The following is a 17609-nucleotide window of genomic DNA, read 5'->3' as shown; positions in this document are numbered from 1 at the left end:
TGCTTGCATTGTGATGTTTTCTACTTCAAGTGTGTGCAGATCCCAATGGTTTCTATTAGAAATTATTTTTTTCAAACTTTTTGCTGTTGTGGCATAATTGATTTTAAGTAATACAAGCCAGGACATAAATTTGTGTTATGCCTTATACCAAGATATCCCCAAGAACATTATGTATTCACAGGCTGCACTTGTGAAAGAGGCCTGAGTGTAGGGACACATAGCTGACTTGCTGGTATGAGGGGGCCTGTTCAGGAGTGGCAGCATGGAGGTGGTATAGCCTGGAAGGATATATCTCTCTTCCCGACTCCTCCTTTTTCTCCCTGCTTCCTGGACACCATGATGTGAGCTTTCCTCCACCCGGGCCTGTTCACCATGCCACCAAACACTCCAAGACAGAAACTTCTGGAATGTGGGCTAAAATAAACCTCTCCTCCTTACTTTGCAGGTGTTGGATATTTTGTTCCATTGATGAGGAAAGTGATTAAGGTAGTAATGAAAAAAAGGAAGCATGAAGAACCCTTCTTGGCAAGGAAAGCCTCAGAAAGGTGTGGCTTCCAGAACAGAGGAGGCAGCTTTGAAAGCGCATTCAGTATTGCCAATGCAGGATATAGTGTGGGTCTCTCTTGGGGCCATTCTCCTGGGTAAGTGGAAATGATATTTGAAGCACAAAGTCCCCAAGCCTTGTTCACCATCCTTCTGGAAATGCAAAAGCTACCTAGCGGCCTTGATACATTCCGGCTTTGTTTATATGTTTAATTCTGTTTATTGACTACATAAACAGCTACCTCCATCTGCTGATGAAATACAATTGAAGGGTTGAAAAAGTCAGGGGAGAGAGAATCCAAATCAAAGTTAGTGTTGGTGGTATAGTGGTGAACATAGCTGCCTTACTAATCAAAGTTAAAGGCCACAGTTTCAGGTTTTCCCTTGCCCAAGCTTTCCTTGAAGCACCACAAGTTTCCCCCTGTCCATTATAAAACAAAACTCTAGAGCTTGTCAGCATGCCTAATACGATTTTTGTAGAAAAGAAAAGTAAACTTTGTCAGGAGCTACTAAGTGGACAGACAAAGCTTACTGTTACTAAGGACAATTTCTCACCCAATGCAAAAAGCAAAGTAAATCCCAGCAAACATGGTTTTGTATTCTTTCACAGAAACTGTTTTTCAAATGGTTATGTTCCCTGAGAACTTGGCTTCTCACTGATTTACCAAGGAATGTGCAGTGTGCAGTTTCTGACTCATTGGCAATATTTGTAGGCACTTTTCCCACTACAATTGGAAATCACAAAAATGAGTAAAAAAAAAAAAAAAAACCCTATCAACTAACCCTTGTAGGGAAGTCTAGTGAATAATAAGAGCTTAAAATATGCTATAAGCTTCTAATTCCCAGGGTTAAAGATAGTTAAACAATGTAAATTATGAGGGAATAGAAAAGACAACTGAAACATAATTTCAACATGTTTTAAGAATATACATTTAAATGTTAATATTAATTATTCATTATTTCCAAATAGATATTGCTCAAGAGAAAATTGAAAATGAATAACAAATTCAAATCTCAACTGCAAGTGATGTCTTTTTAATGGGTTGCTTTCTCTTTTAAGTTCACCCTTATGATTAGATAAGGGTTCAGGATATCAAGCCCCTCAGGACATGAAAAGAAAAAGGAAATGCACTTCAGTGGTCATCACAGGCCAAAGTCTTTCCCTCTGGGGTGATTTCTACTGTGTAGTAAATACACCTCTGTGTATTTTTTTTAGAATTGAGGCACATTTGTTGATGACAGTATTTATTTTTCACCTGGCTTTTCATAACTAGATCATGAACAGATTTCAAGTCTCATGAATTTATCTTCACTTTCTTGGTTCCTCTACCCTAATTGTCAGCAGTGCCATGGGCCCTGGCATGAGTGACTCATCTGCCAGTGGGACCAAACCTGGGATGTAGTAATCCTAGGACAAAAGGATAGTGTATTAGTCAGTCTTCAGCTATCGTAACAGGCTCTGACAAACTTATAAAGAGGAAAGATTTACCTTGTCCCACAGTTATAGAGTTCCTAGCACATGGTTGGATGATCTTATTGCTCCTAAACCTGTAGTGAGGCAACACAGTATGGCAGGAGGATGTGCTAGAGGAAGCTGCTCACCTCAAGACAGCCCAGAAGCTGATGAGAGAGGAATAGGAGGGTCTAGAGTCTATATGTCTCCTTCAGAAGTGTTTCCCCCAATGACCTCACCTCCCGCCGGTAGGCACCACCTCCTAAACATTCCACCACCTTCCACTGCCCCAACAAGCTGGTGACCAGGCCTTTAACATATAAGCCTGTTGGAGATGCTGAAGATCTAAACTATAGCAGTGGAGGAGAAAGAGGGTGCTTTCTATGCAAGTGAACAATTTAATGTGAGTTCTCTGTGTGTCTCCAAAGCTCACCATTCCTGCATTTATGGTGCTCTTCTCAATGAATTCTTTTACTTACTTATATTAATTTATTATTAGTCAATTGATCATAGAGAGATAAAGAATTTATCAAAGACTCTATAAATCAGTGCCTTTGTGAAAAGCCCTGAAAACTAAGGATTTCAAAAGAAGAAGAAGAAGGTGAGAAGACAGCAAAGTGGAATAAACAGAAAGATTAGTGGAATGGAGGTGGGAGAGGGACGATAGAGAGAGGAAGAGGTTAATAATGAAGATGTGTTATGTACCTGTACCAACTCCCCACAACGAATGTAATCATTATGTACTGTGAACATGTACTAGTAAAGAAAGAGAAAAAGAAAGATCAGTGCATTGTTGTGGAACTTTAGATGGATGGATTTGCACATAGGGAAGATGTGTGAGAGGTGGAAGAGGTCAGCCACAAACACTGAATGTTCCCAACAGTCTCCCCACTGCCTGGTCTAATGTGAATGTTCTATAGATGATGCTTTGTGTGGGCTTTCAGCTTGAATTGTGAGAGTGAGAAGGAATCATTGAAAGGTATAAAAGACATGTCAAGAGCTTTGTTTAACATGAACAATATTCAGGGTGCTTTTTTATCCCTATTTGCAAACTTCACCTTCACCACCTCTCTTAGCCTACCTTTACAAATGCTGCTATTATGTCTGCATTCGCAATCTGCATTTCATGATGTTTGACTTTGCACCTGTTATTCCCTGAGAACTGTGTGCTTCCATTTACTTTTCTTGATAGGCTGATGTTCCAAAAATTCTTTATCAAAAGATTATGAACCCCTTGAAGATGATTTCAGGAGGCACTCATCAGGATAGCTTTCCACAATAAAGGCACTGCAGTGTTTTTGACAAATGTCTGGGCTCACTTGTGGTGACAGCCTTGGGCTAGACACTTTTAGCTCAGACAGATAGGACAGCAGGAAGTAGAACATCATTTCTCTTTGTGCTCTCTGGTCAATCAGATAAGGCACACAAAGATAAGAATACCCAGTGTGGCTTGAAGCACTGATGAGATGGTATAACCGAGAGTGCTGTAAATTTTAGTTGAAGCTCAGATATAGTTTGGTGGCAGATAAACTTTATAAACACAATTTACACTTGGGCCCATTTTCCTCTGATCTTCACTTCCATTCTGCAAACAGATATTCTTTCTATACTAATTCAGCTTTAAGCAGCAGAGATGTGAATTGAGTTACATGCTGCAGTGATTGACTTTATGAACATTTATTTCCAGTGTCAAGCACTAAAGTCGTTTGTTAAGTTGTTTTGGTCAGAATTTTCTTTCTCAAGTTATAGAAAAAATTTGAATGTGCAAATATTATAGTTACAAGCTAAAGGAATGTCCATTGATTTTGCCTTGTTTCAGGAAACAAAGTTGGAAACCCATTAAAATATAATGTCGACGAGAATATTTATATAGAACTTTCCTGTTTACTAAGAACTTTCACAAGTATCTCCTTTTTGTATCTTGCACTAATTCTGGTTGTCTATGTCAATCTCAGAGAGGTTAAGTGACTTACCAGAAGTAGCTCAACTTGTTTTTTGCATAACCAAGACTTAAACTCAAATCCATGGATCCTACATCCTGATTTTGCCAATCAATGGGAAATTATTCATTTAGGCCACACAATAGGCAGATTTACAGAATGCATAGATTTTTGTCTGTCCTATCTTGCAAAAGATAGTAATGGGCACAGGAAAAGAACAGCCATATCGGACAAAATATGGATGGAAGGATGGGAAAAGAAGGAAGACAGACTAAAGCAACTTGCAACACAAATGGTGCCTTGAAAGGAGCAGGTGATTGTCGAATCTTTCCCCTATACCTTCTTCTGTGTGATGTCAAGGGCCCACCTCCCTCAAGCCATTCTCCCTTTGCATATATCAGCTAAATTCAAACACTGATGATTTCCATCCATAGGCCACTATATTGGAATCAATAAGTGAGTGTTTTTGTTTTCATTGTGTTATTCTGTAGAAATGAGAGACTGTGATTGGAAAAACTAAGTTAATTGGAATGCTTCTAAAATTTTGCCTCCTCAACTAAAAGCTTGGGTAGCACTTCTCCATTAAACTTTGGTGCAGTCAAGCAGGGTTTGGAAGCATGATCAGGTAGCACTACCCTACTTCCTTTTGAGGCCAGGGTGCATATTCAGCCGGCATAGGGAGCTGGTTGAACGGACACAAAGGCCTAAGAGAGTGAAACAGCCCACACTTGGAGCATGGGTCAGAAAGGACCTCTGGTCTCTGCTTCTTCATTTATATAATGAAGACATGAGACTGGATTCCCCTTAACAATGCTTCTAATTCTAAAACAAACAAACAAACTTTGGGACACCTTTAATATGTGTGCAGAGACAATCTTCTAGACACCTTTGAAAGTTGGTTCAGCCACATAGTTTTTTTTCTAATACTTACACACACACACACACACACACACACACACATGCAACTTTATTTGCCTATTAGTTTTTTTCATGCATATAAATAATAAAAACTCAAATGTCACTCTTCACATAAAGTGAGCTGCAAACAGTTATTGCTTAGGTAATTCAATGGTCTATGGCTGAAATTATCAGCCTAACTGAGGATTTAATGTTTAAATAATTATTTTCAAAGCACTTCTTTTAATTTGGTATCCATTTATATCATCATTATTTTAGATATATGTTGTTATACTGAAGGCTTCTTTTCACGACAATTACAGAAGGAATTGCTTGTGGAAAAATTACTTGCCCATCAGGGAGTTTTCTCCTATTTATCAAAGAGAGAGGTGGCCTTCTATTTTTATCTATAAGCTTTGCTCCCTTCCCCCCTGCCAGAGGACAAGACAAAAAAAGATTAATGAGTGAGCTCCACATTACTGTCAGCAGGAGCCCAGCCTGCATATGGGGAAAGCCTAAATAATTGAAGGGAAGAGTTCACGGTAGTAACATAAGTTGTAACAGGTCAGAGAAGCTTTATTCCTGGGCATCTCGCCCAGCTTAAGGATCTTTTACACATTTTAGAGTGCAGTTTGCTTTGCTAATTGGTAAGTAATGCTTATGGCTCAAAATCACAGCACAGGGCCCTAGGTAAGCTTGCAGAGGGAGGCTGAGAGGAAGAATTGCACCTACTCCCCATTACTGATACTTTTCATGAAAACCCTTGGAATAGAAACCTACTTAATGGATGATAAATGACCATATTTCACATGGGCACCTTATTTCATTTATCATTGGCTCCAGAGTGGAGAGTCACTTGAGTCAGAATCAAAATTTCTGAACAAAACAACAGAGCTGTTATGTATTTTGGGTATACTTGGAATTTCTTTTTTCTCTTTCTTAATAGTAAAAGAGAAGACATTGTGTGATTAGTGGAATTGGGGTATTGTCTAATAGCTATATGAGAAAAAAAGCATTCAAAAGCTGACTAAAATACTTTAATAGAGCTTGCGCATAAAATTGCATGAAACCGATAACAGATTGAACCTCAGCTTCAAAGCAATGGGTGCCAGATTTCCCTGTGCAGAGGTAGCCTAAGAGGAAAGGGCAGATCTGTAATGACTGATTAGTAGGAGGTGGGCACTGGAGAGCTTGAGATGAAAGAGCTGCCATTACAACCTTTATGTGGCCATGCTTCCAAGTTTGGTTTTTTTTTTTTAAAGTTCCTTGGATATGTGTTTAATAACACTGTCTCTAACAATAACTTGAAATAAGAAAGAGATGCTTTATATCCATTAGCGCACACATGCAGACACACACACACACACACACACACACACACATTAAGAGTAGCAAGAGTTGTGGGCATGTACAAGTGGTTGATGCTGGATTAAAGCAAGATGAGCCCAAATGATACCATTTAAAGCAAATAAAATGCAAGCTAGAGCAAAATACATCACTGGCTGAATGTCAAAGGAAGAAATTTGATACAATAAAGGTCAGCAAAATTGCAGATTTTTTGGAAACAGCTCTTTAAATAGTAACCCTCCCTCTGATTTCACTTCTAAGTATAAATTCTTAGCAAAGTTTTGTTATTTCGGTAAGGTAACATATTTACATGCTGTGTTTAACAATTTTAGTGAAAATAGTCATTATAGTTATAATACATAACTAAAAATATAAATTTTTACAAGAGACTAAGAATTCTGGAATATTTCACAAAAAATCAAGTTCTAATCTAAAGTTAAATCACATTAAATATAAAATGATTTCCTTATATATTATATCCTATGTTATAATATTGTAAAAGTCAAGCCAACACAAAAAAAGCAACTTATAAAATGCTGCACACATGGAGGGAGGTTAGAAAACGTTAGCTTTTATTTTTGTTCCAGAGTGTGAAGCAGGTGTGCTAAGAACCAATTCCAAGGGAGGACTCCCACTGTGTCATAGATAGCTAAGATCATCTCTATGCCAACTACCAGGAATAGGAGTCTGAACATTTCCACCCACTGCATCCTGGGCTGTAGTTTTACCAGTTGCCTGAGTCTGGCGAGAAGACATCCACTCATATGCAACAAGTAACATGAAACAGATGTATCATTTATTACTTACCAATAGGCATTAGGGGCAGAAGAAGCAGAAAATCCACTGTGATTTTCTGCCTAAGGTGTATGGGATCTGGATTCTGTGTCCCATTTGCATCACAGCTGAGGGCCCCAGAAAGTATATCGCTGTATGTATTATACATCACAGGGCCAACATGGCCACTCAGTAAAACTTTGAGGGACATCGGCTTCCAGAGGAGGGGAAAAAAATCCCAGGATGCTCTGGGCAGGGTATTTTCTCCCTAACTCAGGACGTTACATTCCCTAGAAGGGATGGGAATAAGGCTCAGGCTGTTTCTAGTAGCTCCTCTCTATCTCAAGCTATTGCACTTCTAGCACATTCTAGAGTTATTCTGAGAACCAAAAGCAAAAAGAAGAGAGGGGGAGAAACTGGGTCAGCAGAGGATATTGGGAGACCATCTAGTACAGGGTAAAAGGAGATTTAAGTCCCAGTTCAGCTAAAATACACACAAGTTGATAGGTGTAAGTATAAAATATAGAGAGGAATTTTACTTAACACTTAATCTCCTGTATTTTCTATTGCTAATACATTTCTGGTGACACAATGATAGTTTTTCTTACTTATTTCCTTTGTATAGGCCTAGTTAAAGATCATACCTGATATATCTAAAAGCATGTGATTCACCAAACTAACTATTTTATCCCCAGGTGGAGAACTAACCATGCCTTCCACCCAGTCCATGAGCCAGAGATGTCCTCTTGAACAGGATTTTGGAGGTAGGCTTTGCCTTTCCATTGTGAGGACTAATTAGCTTCAATCTAAGTATAAAATTTGAGGGATACAAATATTCTCTTTTTCCAAATCAAATTATTTTTTTGGATGGAAACCAAATGGTTAAATAGAAAGTACATAGTTTGTTCCCTAAAGCTGGATTCATTCAACTATGATTGCACTTCCAGTAATATTTTCCTTTCTTTCTATGATAGGCTCCAGTGATAAACTTTCAGTTTTTGTTCAAATTGCTCTGCATATTGCCACAAGACTTCTACCTGGGGTTCTATCACTGGGATCTCCAGAACTACACCCAACATCTCTTCAGCGTGTTTCTCCCCCTTAGTGGGGATAGGATGTGTATCCGCCACTGTTAATGCAGTTGTGAGCAGAGCAGGCTCTGGAGCCAATTACCTACATCCAGATCTGTTTCCATCAATATCATTTTAAGACCCTGGAAAAACTGTATTTGAGATTCCTCATTACCAGTGGGAGCATGCACTAGTACAACTGTGAAAAACAATTTAATATTGTCTTGAAAAGCAATTTAATAGTGTCCTCAAAAGGTGAATTTTGCATTATTTATAACCCATCAATTGTTCACCCATGTAAAATAAGAGACATGTAAAAGAATATACATACATTTCATTCATGTATTGAAAATGTGTTCAGACTTAAGTTAGGAAGATATTTTCTCCTTGTCCAGCCCAAAATATTCATGACAGACATTATCAATCCTAGCAGTCTTTCCTACTACAGACCAGCTGTAGAATTTCATTTTTTTGAAAAACCTCAACTCAACCCTGCAGGCAAACATTAGAAATAAATTTAAATCTTCAAAAAGACACTTTTCTGCCTTCCTGGCCTCAGGGTAGGGGCTTGGGGACAAAGTGTACTTGGCAGTTTATTTAAAGTGGTTTTGAATGTAGGTAATGATAAACAGACTTTTGTAGGCTTGTTTCCTCCTTCTCTTTTAATATCATTTTATCCCAAAAGATAGACTAATTTCACTAGTACTTGATAGTTGCATTTTCCTTTAGCCTCGAGAACTAAGTTACATAATGATTTTAGGATGACAAATTATGTTTTCATCTCCTAATGTTTTTAACTTCTTGTCAAATGCTCAGATTTATTTTGCTTTTATAATCCATATTGATCCATTACATAATACAGCTAATTTTCAGCTGTCATTCAGTTTATTTTACGACATTTTCTTTTGAGATTGTTGACACTACCTTTCTGCAAATTGCTTTTGCCTGTTTTGTATATATCATTATGAGACAAAAGTCTAATAGGATGTGGGGTGGGTTCTATTAACTTTCAATAGACTACAGATGATTCCCAAAAGAGGAAGGAGAACTGCCGCATTTGTAATTCTCTTTTTCCCAAATGTTAAAACATTTCCCTGAGCTACAGCATATATTGCAGTTGTTTCTAGCAAACAAGTTTAGAAGGAAAAGCCCCAAGTCACTGAGTGATCATTTTAAGTCACTAGGGCAAGGAAACCAGAAAAGAAATTGGCTCTACATATAAAGTGAGAATTGTCAATGTTTCTTGTGACTGATAACCTAAGCTTTATTTTTTAGATTTAAGAGACCCTGGTTAATAACAATTGCTATAGAAACATTATAGGTACCTGTGTGTCAATTTCATCAAAATATATTTTCCTAAAGAAATTAAGATAATCCCCACATCTGTATATTAACTCTTTTATAAAGTCCAAGTTCCTCAACAGATTTTCTTTCAACTAGAAGGAGCAAGTTGAAGGCATGGGAGACAAAACTGGATTAAATAGATGCCCTTGCAGGCAGAGGCCACTTATATTTCACCCCTACAATAATTCATAATTCATGGGCTGTGTTTGTTTCCAAGAAAGGTTCTGATCTAAGCCTTTCAGGGAATGAATGAAAGTAGCAGGCAATGATGCCCATTAAATAGGTTTCTTCTTTTGAGTTACCTGTCCTGGCTTTTAGGATCCTGAGCTACGCTTAACAAAGCTACTGCTTAAATTGGATAGAGCATTTGGCAACTTATTTCACAAACCCTTTAGATATTCTTACATAGATTTACAAGTTGGGGGAAGAAGAAAAGCAGACTCAGTACCCAGATTATTAGAAGTACAGAGCTTGAGGGATCCTGAAATTAAGCTTCTCCCACTCCAAGAAGAACAATATACTAAGTGTTTGTAGAATGACAGGTTTCTCTCATCCTTTGAGAGCCAGGCTAGTTGATCTGATCATACATTCTAGTAATGCTGTGCTCCTCTAAAAGGTACAAGTGATTTCTGAATGGCGGAGAAATTAAAAGTAGTGATAATTCATTTTACAAATGCTGAAATTGAGTCAAGTCAATTTGAAATGTGACTCCAAAGGTAACACATTAGTGTAAACCCTGGATTTGTAACTGGCAGGCTCATGGCCTACATAACTGGATAGCTACTGTCATCTCTCTCTAAATCTCCCTTTTCTCTTTCTGAGAACACTGTCTCCTCTTCTTCTTCCACAAGAACTGGTTTGAACTGTAGCAAAGAACACAGACTTTGGGAAGAGAATATTTGGTTTTCTACCCTTTTGGAGTATGGCTAAAGCCACAACTGCTTGTCTATTAGATAGGGCTAATACTAGTAACTGCTTAAATGGTTGTTGAAGACTGAGTAGGCTATTACAGGTAAAATACCTTGAAAGGGGGTTCGCGTGCCCTTTCGGGTGCCCCTTCCCAATTAGGCCACTCACACACCAAGAGGTCCTGCAGGAGATCTTTATTGTAGGGAGGCGAGCAGGAGGCAGGAAGGCAGAGAGAGAGAGAGGAGGAAGAAGAAGCAGAAGGAGAGAGAGAACAAAGAAAGGAAGGTCCTTTTATCAGTTTTGGGGTGGGCTATTGCTTATTTATGAGGAGTGAGCTACTTTTAACCTATCACAGGCCAGATTGCTTTTATGGGCCCAGTCCTGCAGACACAGGTTTCAACTTTCCTGGACCACTGTGGCCTTGGGGGGGAGGGAAACCAGAAATAAGGGCATGAGGTCATTTTAGGAGGCAAGATGTACCAGGAGAATGCAGCCTGTGAGGCGGCATCACAGCATACTTTAACATGATCAATTCCCTAACATACCTGGCCCAGTCTATGGTCTTAGCATCATGTTAAGTGTTATTATCTGTCCTTATACCTTTATCCTTAAAGGATTTGTTTCTTTATCACCTCCTGGCTTCTTTTTATCTTCAGTTACCACAATTCCTCACTTGTTTTCTCCTCAATCTTCATTAAATATCTGTCCCTTTTTCTGGATCTCCCCTGCAGAATTTTTTTTATAATCTTCAATGTGTAATTGCTTATTGGTCTCTCCATGAATGGAGAGTTTTGGACAGAGAAGTTGTAGAATATGTTGTGATGATAATAAAATCTCCTGGAGTTATGAAAAGGTATCAGGAGAGCTGAGATAGGAGTCAGGAAGACTGTGCGATGGCAAATGCCGCTGTCTGAAGAAATCAGCACAGAGCATGGCAGTAGGAATGCGGAGGAGGGCAGAAGGAGTAGAACTAAACTAGAAAGCAGAATCTGATTATCAAGGTTGTTTTGGGGGTTCTGGCTTAGGTAGTAGGCTCTGGAGCTACAGGTTTAGGAGTCAAAGCTTCACCAGGGGTAATTGAATGTACTGATATAGCTAAGAGGGCACAGGAAGCAGTACTAAGTACAAGAATGAGATAAAAGGGCCAAGACAGATCTCTGACAAACACCAACATTTAAGAATTGGGCAGAGCAAACAAAACAAAACAAAACAAAAAAGTATAAAGATACTTGGGATTAAGAGCCTAAGGCAGATAGAGACCCGAAGTGAGCTAAGTGGTAAGAGCTGAGATACATATCACAAAACTTAGAGTTGTATTTTATCAATGAGTTAGATTTTAACACTTAATTTCATTAAAACTTTCAGAAAACAAGGACTACTTGTTAAACGTCTGTGGAAATCCTCAATTTCTGAGTTCAAATATGACTAAAAGAGGAAGAACTTCACATTATAACAGATTTACATAGACATTAAATCTTTAAAAAGTTAAGTAAAGCACTCAAAACAAAAAGGCAAGCATTAATTCAAGGGAAATGCTTCCAAATATTTATGTTCAGGAAAATTGTATCTTTAGAAAAAGATTGCAACATAGTTCTATGAGATCAACAAAATTGCTACTGTCATGAATAACCTGTTATTATTATTGACCGGCTCAGTCAATCTTTAGGTGTACCACTTTCTTCTAAAAGTGAACATGTTTAGTGCATCCTTCAGCATTTTATAAAAGTAGGGTAAAGCATTTAATAGTGATCCAGCTAGTGGGCACTCAGTACATATTGAATTCAATTCTCTAAATGAAAGTATGATCCTATGGGGCCATTTGTCAACAGTGATGGATGAGAACTGTATTGTTATCCCCTCTCCAATGAGTATCAAAATCTGGAGGTTTATGGATCTGAGTTCTTGGCCCATGACCTTAAATGTTCTTAGGGCTCTCCTGGGGAGGTCTATGAAGTGGATCAAGATTACTCACTATTAATTCACTGTATAGAAATGTCAGTCAAAAGCACTCTCAACATTGTCTCCCCCCCACTGGCATTTTCTTAAAACTGGTGATTACTTGTTTATACTTGCATAATATATCCAATTGAACATGCTATTTGATTTTAAAATTTTGAATGTATGGAGTAATATTTGATAGTTCTCCTTAGAGAGGTCTATGGATCACAGGTCCTCTCTCCACTTTATGTGAGGACCAAGAGTCTAGGACCATGCTTTCAGGATTTACAATGCATTTTAGTAGATTCTAAATTTTTATGAGTGTGAAGATTATTTTCAATCTTCCTCAAATACCAAAGGTTAAACAAAAGCATGACAATTTTTCTTACTTGAAATATCAGGAGACTTTTTGGCCATTAAAAAAATCTCCACAACAGATGCATCTTGGCAACCATAAATTACTATATGATAAACTATGGTATTAGTACACTTTTTGCGAAGTGTCCTATTATCTTTTAAACAAAAACTTGCACAGTATATCTATGTGTTTCTTCTTCTTAGCTAAACTCTAAATCCACCTAAAGTAAAGATTATAGTTGCTCCCCACTGGGGGAACACTGACAGTACTGAGCAGTTTTATGCACAAATATGGTATCCTATCTTGTCTTCACCACCTTCTTAAAAGAGGTACTCAAGTTACCTTATCTCTCTGAGTCTTAGTTTTCTTGTCAATAAAATATATATAAGAATGCCTAACATGTGGTTTAGATTAAACGTGATATCGTACCTGTCAAATATGAGTCACTCAGTAAATGTTAGGGTTCTTCTTTCTTACATTACAGGAAATCTTGGAGGAAACACTTCATGTCTGTTTACCTGGAATTCCTGCATAGGAATAAACCATTCATTCTATTCAAGTGACCGTAACTTATCAGCAAGTGTGGCTGTTACATTGTGCTCATATTTAATGCATCACAATATGGTTTATCTTTTGATTTCTTAGAAATTATCTCCCTGTGTTCTTCTTGATTAGTAACATGTGACCATTAGCACTCCTATTCCACTACTTGATTTCTTGTTTGTAGTTGTTACAGGTGAAATCTCCTGAGCTCATTACAAATTTCATGAGTCATTTGGCTGATACCTTCATTGATAATGTTGAATTGCACTGCATAACGAGGTATCTGTTTGGAATAAGAATGTGAATCCGATGGGGTCTGGGCCAAGAAGCAGTTTTGCGTGTCTAGACAGGGGCTGTTAGGGGGCACTAAGACATGGTGAGCCAGATTCCTTGATATCTGTTGCACCTGATGTTATTTTCACACAATGTAATTCAGTATTCAGTTTTCCTTTATTGAGTGATATCATTCCGCTTAAGTTTCTGACCCCATTTTTGTTTTTAAACACATCAACTTTTATTTAATGACTTTAGATTACATGCATTTTATATTTGATTCTGGGGTCAGCATTGTGTTGACAGAAAAGCCCTTTGCTCCTGATGTGTCTTCACCCAAGACAGAAATTACTGACATTCAAATTACACTGGTAGCATTTATGAAGTTGCTGCTGGCTTATGCTTCTTTCTATTCTCCCAAAATATTACAATACCAGTGTTTGATGTATGGATTAGAGGGAAAGGAGAACATCCCTGTTCATGATATTTCAGACTGCAAACTCATATCTGACAACTTGAGTTTGACTTTTCAAAAATTCTAATGAAGTTTTCCAACACTGTCTTTTCCCCAGCCAGATTCCCTGTAATACCAGTAAGATAAAACTCCACTACATTGTAGGATACACAATAGCAGATAGTTTGTGTGTATTTTGCTCCAGTGTGCTAAAAAATGCCTGCCACATGCTAAGCACTTGATGATTAATTGTCGAATGCACTAGATCTAAAAATAAAACACAGGCAGGGGTTCTTTAGAGTGTTTATCCCATACTCATTTATTTTTGTTCTGCTGAATTTGTTTTTACCAGAGAGAAGCATTGTAAAATGCATCTTGAGAAGAAAGAGGGCACAGGATCAGATCTTTCTGCTCTTGGCTGGAAGGGTGAACCTCCCTCTGTTGATTGAGCACAAGGGGTAGGAGTCATGGTGTCTCGTGGCTACATGGCATTCTACCGGTACCGAGAGGAACTCTGTGTACTGAGAGGAAATCCGTGAGGCTGCTTCATGTGGTGTCTCTCAAGAACTTCTTTCCCCCTTGCTGGGATGCAATCTAGTGTATGAAATTAGTGTGAATCCTAGTTGCGGGCAATCTTTTCTTTCCTTTATTTGCCTGGGATTCTCCACACATCTCTGATCTTTGGGCCTCCTTCCATCCATCCTTGCACAAATAGCTTTTTAGGAGAGAATTTCCTCTCTAAAAATTTTCTTAGACCTCCTGTTAGTTTAACATATATCGAACTAAAATTAAAAAATTATCTACATAAGATTCTGTTATATACAAAGACACAAAAGCATGGTTTATGTTTTCAAGGGATTTATGATACACAAATTTTAGTTTCACTTCTCTAAACTTACCTAAATTTTTATAAAAAAATCTCTGAAGTGAAAATTTAGTCATTTTATTTTATTCACTTGTTTATTTTTGTTTTTTTGGGCACAAATTTTCACTATGTAGCTCAGGCGGGCCTTGAACTCACTATGTACCTGGGCTGGCCTGGAGCTCACAGTGATCCTCCTGTCTCCGTTTCCAGAGTGCTGGTATTATTGGTGTGCTTCACTAAGATTGAGTATATCAAGTATAATCAGTCACTTTAAAGTAAGGCATGGAGAACAGATGAGCCTTCCACTAAACTCTTCTAAAATTCTCTCTGCCACCCAGGCTAATGTTAGAAAAAAGTGTCTTTGCAACATAGTTTCCTTATCTATGTAATGAATGCAATAATAATCCTTTTATTAAATTAGTTAGATAAATGAAATATTTGTTGAACGAATGAGAATTAACATTCATGAATGAGTGACTCATAAAAGCTTTTGTTCTGGGAAGAATACGGCATAGTATAGCGAGGGCTCATTAGTCTGAGATAGATGCAATCACTTTTATCTTTGAAAATTCAAAGTTCTCTTATTGTCAGACATGTGCTTAGAGTCAGTGATTCCCATCCTGGTATCAGGGATACTTCCAGTGAGTTGTTGGAGAGACTGGATGAACTTGTATATCCATAGCACCTGACCCAATGACTACTTGGCATTCAGTAAGTGCTCTTGTCGCCATTATTCTGAACACCTCCATTTTTCTTTGTCTATGATAAATTGTAAGATATTTCAACATAAAAATCTTTTAAATAAATGACATTATGATATTTTTAATCATAAGTCATTTTAGTACTTTCTCTTGTTGCTGAGACAAAATACCTTATACCCAAAGCTCCTAGTTTATCTTATATTCTATGAGATTTCTCCACCATCTCCTTATATTCCAGAGACTCATAAGGAGGGAGGTAGGAGAGAATAAAAGGGAGATCTCACATATGAGCTCTGTTGTTTAAGGGACCTTTTTAAATCGAGGGATATAAAAAAAATCCACCAAATTTCATTGTTTTCAATTTAGTGTGCTTTCACAAAAATGTTCCTCGGCCCCCATGGAGAAATCTGCATGTTTTTTGTACTTTATTTAATGGAGTAGTATATAAAAGTAATAGTGAACTTGGCTTTCCAAATCACAGTTAAATGTTTGAGAGGACAAAAAAATCTGAAAAAATCTGTAAGAAAATCTCTTACAAGTGAAGGCTGTTCTTCCTTCCTAATTATCTTGATTTTTTCTAGTTCTTCTGTGTAACTTATAAGGGAAAGCAAAGGGAAGGAAATTAGGTATATACTATTACCCAAGATATTGCTGAAATATGTAAAGCTAAAAATAATTGAAAATATTGAAAAAATGTAAGATGGGGCTATGAAGTATATAAAGTTTGGATAATCTTCATGTTCTGTGATTCTGAAATAAACACATGGGCACTTGTTCCCTTTGCTTGGATGGGCCTCTTTTCCAATTCCCTTTCCTGGCAAGCTGTTGGTCAGTCATTCAACACTCAGCTCAAACATTATGTTTTCACAGTCTTTTCCCATCCTTCTTGGTTCCCCTACTATGAGTATTTGCTCTTCAAAAGCGCATCTGTATTTGGGAGGCCTTGTTGGTACTGCTCTTGTCTCATTTCACTGTAGATACTTGTTAAATTGATCTAGATTTATTTCCAGATTATGCTTTTTGGAAGATAGAGTTGGTATTCCACTTCTCATAACTGTAGATTGGTGCACAGTATGTTGTCTTTCCAGAGTTGGTCCCCAAGAAATATTTGCAGAGTGAAAGAATATGTATCACCTCTTAGTCAGCTTTCCTGTTGTTAGAACAAATTACTCAACACCCGCAATTTAAAGGAGAAGTGCATTTGCTTTACAGTTTTAGAGCGGTTAGTCCATGGTTGGTTGGCTTCAAGTCTAGAATATCATGGCAGAAAGACTTGGCAGAGGAAAGCTGCTTTGTTCCTGGAAGCTAGAAAGCAGAGAGGGGAACAAAGCCAGAGAAGAAAGGGCTAGGGACAAGATACAGTATGTGAGTACATGCCTCCACGACCCATGCAGCCCTAGATGGCCCCCAGGCTAATTAAACTAACAATTAAACTTAACCATCACACCTTCTATGCCTTGATCAGGCTTTGGAATTAAATGGAAATTAGACAGTATGCATTTGAAGCTTAGGCATATAAAAGCTATAGCTTCTGAGGATAGTAATTAGTGGCCTGGTGGATGGGCTTAACCCTTCTGTTAATCTTTTTGGCAAAGTCTTTCATTCTGTGATGCTGTTCCTGAGTTCTGAGTAGTGGATATATAGTAATTCATACAAAACCAGAAGATATGTATATATTTTCCTATGATATAATATTTAATTATAAAAATATCTTTCTTAACACTGTATTTGAAATTTGGTTTTATGAGCTGTTAGCTTTGAAAAATCTGTCCTTAGGCACGTCCTGAAAAGATCCAGTTTTCTTCATAATTTCTACATACAGATTGGCATCACCCAAACTTCCTTTCCTATATCATCTTTTACTTGAGAGAGTAGGAAGCTAAAAGATCTCCCTACAGCTTGAATTGATCACAGCACACATTTTCAGACAATAAAATTGAGTCAGACTTCTTCAAAAAGGGTCTTTACTATAGACTGGGTGCCTGCGTACCACTCATACTTGTATACTGAAATTCTAAATTACAATATGCTAGTATCAATAAGTGAGCCTTTAGGAGATATTAAGAGATAATTAGATCATGGGATGGAGCTTTCAGAAATGCAATTAGTGATTTTAGAAAAAGAAATGTGTGTGCGTGTGTGTGTGTGTGTGTGTGAAAGAGAGAGAGAGAGAGAGAGAGAGAGAGAGAGAGAGAGAGAG

General features: G+C 37.7%; 1 long non-coding RNA gene across 1 annotated transcript in view; it reads left to right on the top strand.

Annotated features, from left to right (window-relative positions):
• Positions 1-456: 456 nt before the first annotated feature.
• LOC117284233 overlaps positions 457-17609 on the top strand; it is a 17815-nt gene continuing 662 nt past the window's right edge. The window contains exons 1-2 of the long non-coding RNA XR_004515315.1: positions 457-641; positions 7650-7718. This is a non-coding gene — a long non-coding RNA (uncharacterized LOC117284233). The remainder of the gene's footprint in view (positions 642-7649; positions 7719-17609) is intronic.

This window comes from Fukomys damarensis, unplaced genomic scaffold (assembly GCF_012274545.1).
Source record: "Fukomys damarensis isolate Sample0158 unplaced genomic scaffold, DMR_v1.0_HiC HiC_scaffold_35, whole genome shotgun sequence".
Classification (NCBI taxonomy): domain Eukaryota; kingdom Metazoa; phylum Chordata; class Mammalia; order Rodentia; family Bathyergidae; genus Fukomys; species Fukomys damarensis.
This window is presented reverse-complemented; position numbering and strand designations above follow the sequence as displayed.